The following is a 3,944-nucleotide window of genomic DNA, read 5'->3' as shown; positions in this document are numbered from 1 at the left end:
AGCGGGACCCGCTCCCTGCAGCGCTCGGCGCGGCGTGCGGCGTCTGGCGCTGCGCCCCTCGGGGCTGCGCTGGGCAGGTGAACCTACCGATAAACGTTTGCAAACGAGGGCGAAGTGTCCCTGGTTTACTTGTTTCTTGGGGGTCTGAATTTTACAAATACTTTATGTCCGAAACCCATGCTTTTGGGGAAAATTTTTTTTGTTACAACTTTCATATGTACAGGGAGGGTTTGTTTGACTCTCAATATTTCTTGTTCCTTCCATGTTGATGGTGACTCTTTGGGGTGACATTTTCAGCTGTTGATCACTTGGCATTTTAAGTAATGTGACTTTAAATACCTGTAGGAAATTTCTTCATATGCAGGTAGGGGAACCCTGAAAATAGACTTCTCAATGGAGGTTTCCCTTAAGCAACCACTGATGTATCTACAGAAATTTCAGACACACTTCAGAGACAGAGAAATCTCTGAGGCATATTCTCTGGGTTAACCACTGTGCTGTTTTTTGTATTTCCACCAAATGAGATATTACAATAGGAGTGACCAGTCAGCAGAGGCCAGGGAAGAAGCTGCTCTTTGTGCTCACATGGCTCACTGGCTTTAAAGTCCAGTCTGGTTTTAGGCATGAGTTTGAAACAGAAACGGGCACTGGTCATAGACATCCATTTCTGTGCTCAGCAACGAGTGACTGAGGTCACGTGCTGGGGTGATTGGCCAGCATTAATGATGAAAAAGCTGGTTTTGCTGGTACACGGGTGGCTGTTAATGGGGTTTCATGAGGCTGTTGGAGTGGGAGGTAGGGTTGTGATCTTCTGAACAGGAGGAGGTCACCGAGGAGCTACTGCCAATAACTAACCTGTTAGTGCTACACTGAAGAGCCCTAGAGTCCTCTTGCCTTTGTAGAAAGGAGCCTGTTGATCATTTAATAAAGATTGGTCCCTGGAACATTTTTAATTTGAAAGATATCTTGGAGTGTGTATAACATTTAGGATATATCAGAGATTCTCTGTATACTAGTGGTTTTGGTATCAACGTGTGGCTTTGATAAGAGGCAGAAAAGTTGGAGTTCATAGCAACAGAAAGTTGGTCAGTGGGTCAGTCTTTAAAAAGCCTCATACAGCAGCTCTTGGATTTTTCCTAACTGAGTAATTCCTGTTTTCACATCACATGATGTGACATGATGTGCTAAAGCAGTTGAAGAAAAACAAGTATGAACTTTGATATTTGGCAAGATGAACCTTATTTTCCTCAGTGAATCTTAGGAGGCCGTATCGTTGTGTCCGCCCACAGGAGCTGCTGATGCCTGTAATGGAGGGCGTGGGGGTTTAAGGGCATTGAGCCACGTTTCTCCATGTGGTAACTCCCTGTGTCTTTGAACTGAATTGAGTGTCACCACCAAAGCTAATGAGCCATGTCCCAAACCCCTGCTCCACACGGGGCGGTGTGCGTAAGGGTAAGGTCAGAAGATAATGTCCTCACATGAAGCCAACTGATGGCTTCTGAAAATGTCATCAAGTACCCCAGAAAACAAAATTACAGGACACTGAGGGGTTCTAGCTTCTTGAATTCAGCTGGAAGCAGATAACAGAGGGAAGTGGTAGAAGGGGGTAGACAAGCAGGACGAGGAGAGAGAAAGGAGAGGAGATAGGTCTGCAGTGAACAAGCTGACTAAAAATTTGCAATGAATATTCATTTAAATTTGTTTCATTTTTAGGCAAAAGCAACAACTATCAAAGAAGCTTTAGCCAAATGGGTAAGTGGTAGAAGCCCCCAGCTGCTTCGCAGGACTCTGGGCCGTGGGATTTGGCTGTATTCAGCTACATTTCTTTCTCAAACTTACTGTAAAAAATAGGTTTGTCTGAAACATCTGCTGTAAGAAGTTCCAAAACGTGAAACTTCTATTATCATTATTATTGAAGTACAACGCATTCTGGTGGATTTTCTGGGTTCTTGGTAAATTGATATGGTTGGTAAAGATGAGTCCGTTTTGCTCTCCTGCCTTGTTCCTCTGCGTGTGCGTTGATAGGCAGCCTGAGGCTACAAGGAGATTTGAAGTTGGGATGCCCTGTGTTTTAATTATGCTCAGTTAATTTTACTTCAGTGTTGTCCTTCCCACAGAAAAAACAAGTAAGGTACTAGTCTAATGGAAGGGTACTTCCTTTTGGAGTTTTATTGTTGTTTAGTACCTTCAGTATTTCAGGGTTTTTTTGGTTATGTTGGTATACACCACAGACTTCACTCCTGCTCTCCTAATAAGAACTAGAATGCAAGAGCTTGTGAACATTAGCATTACTAGAAGTGTGAATTGAGTATTCAAAATTTCTGCTTTTCCTCCCTGGCTGTTTCTGCCCTCCAAACGTCAGCTCCATATTTCCTATGAAAGATTTCTTTTCTGGTTGCTCTGCTGTCACACATCTCTTAGAGATGACAGACCTGTGTCAGTGAGTTTCTATTGAAACGTGAAGGGCTGAATTTGTTTTTTCTGTTCCTGTTCCTGGGGGTAGCTCTAAATCTTTTTACTGCTGCTAATCTGGGTCTGTGCGACTTGTAGAATCGGATCTGGTGGCACGTTGTGTTCTGGATGTTTCTCTTCCCTTTCACACAAGGGTTTTACCAATGCCCTACAGCTGGGGGGACAGTAGTTAAATCAAAGCAACTTTTAACTTGAAATCAGAGCAACTTTTAGCTTGGCAAGCATGTAACCTGTTGTTAAAAAAATGCCTGCCCTACCTGTGGTTTCTCTGTGGCTTATTGTGGTGACTGTTATTCCAGAAGCACATTGCAATTGGGATGAATTTTCTTCCTGCAAGTCCTCACTGCTGGCCACTGTCTGTGTTGGAAGTTCTCTCCTGTTTTTAAGAAAAAGATGTATTTTTATTTGTTGGTAGGAACCGATATAGACTGAGTATAAAGGCAAATGCATAACAGTGTTGGTCTTAGGAGAAAATGGAGGTTTCACATTTTTATAGTGCCTTGGTTTCAATGCATTCATCATAATCTAACCATCTGACAGGCTTATTTGCTAAAATGAGTTTACTCGTAACTCACTTGTTATGAGTAAAAATATTATCACAGTGAAGGTGGACAGAAACTGGAATAGGAGTAAATTAACAAGGCAACATGCTGGTTTTTTAATTGAATTAAGTTGCCTGAAGCATTGTGGGTACATAAGAGAGAAAATAATGCTATCGAAACCTGATCTTGTGTTGGAGGATTCTGAAAGACTTCTGGGATGCAATTCATGTCATTACAAAGTAGCCATATAAGGCTACTCCCATGGCCAGGCTTCAGCTATCTCACTTTCCAGTAGCTGTGTGAAAATGGGGGAGAAAAGAGGAGTCCTTGTTCCAAAAGCACCGAGTAGATTCCTCCTTTGTTAATGAACCTCCTGTCCTGCCTCTGAACACTTGAGTGACTTGACAGAATGTGCCCTTTGTGCTGTCCAGGAGCAGCTGGCAAAACTCTGCTGCTACCCAAATAGATACTTGTTCCAAGCCTCGAGTCAGTAATTACCACTGCCTTGGAATTTCAGAAGATTTAGTAGACTGTATCTTTTAATAAACCCAAATGCTGAAGTTATGGCCATTTTTCTAAAGCTCTGAACTTTATAAAGTATTTATACTAGAAAATTATCAGCCTAGGTTGTAGATAGGAAATTTGTCTTTCGTTGTATTCTCTAAAATGTGAAACCTCCTCCACTCTTTTTCAATGGCTAATCAGAAATTTTAATATTTTTGTTAGTTGCTTAACTCTGTGAATCTCTTGAGGTTAGTCTCCATAGAAGTACTTTCATTCAGAATTTTAAACTTCTGTCTATTCTCAAACAATTTCATTCTTTTTCATATGAAATCACTTGAGTATAACACAACTTTTAAAAAAGCATTTTGGTAATGTGCAAGTTCTTTTGATCCTTTGAAAATAAGCTCATCTTGCCCTCTTTATGCT

General features: G+C 41.5%; 1 protein-coding gene across 1 annotated transcript in view; it reads left to right on the top strand.

Moving 5' to 3' along the window:
• The first annotated feature begins 1,719 nt into the window (after positions 1-1,719).
• The window catches only part of DNAL1 (dynein, axonemal, light chain 1), a 10,009-nt gene continuing 7,784 nt past the window's right edge, over positions 1,720-3,944 (top strand). Inside the window, exon 1 of the mRNA XM_008939878.1 lies at positions 1,720-1,752. The gene's annotated coding sequence lies outside the window, so the exon portion shown is untranslated. The remainder of the gene's footprint in view (positions 1,753-3,944) is intronic.

The sequence above is a fragment of the Merops nubicus genome, unplaced genomic scaffold (genome assembly GCF_000691845.1).
Source record: "Merops nubicus isolate BGI_N331 unplaced genomic scaffold, ASM69184v1 scaffold52494, whole genome shotgun sequence".
Taxonomy (NCBI): domain Eukaryota; kingdom Metazoa; phylum Chordata; class Aves; order Coraciiformes; family Meropidae; genus Merops; species Merops nubicus.
This window is presented reverse-complemented; position numbering and strand designations above follow the sequence as displayed.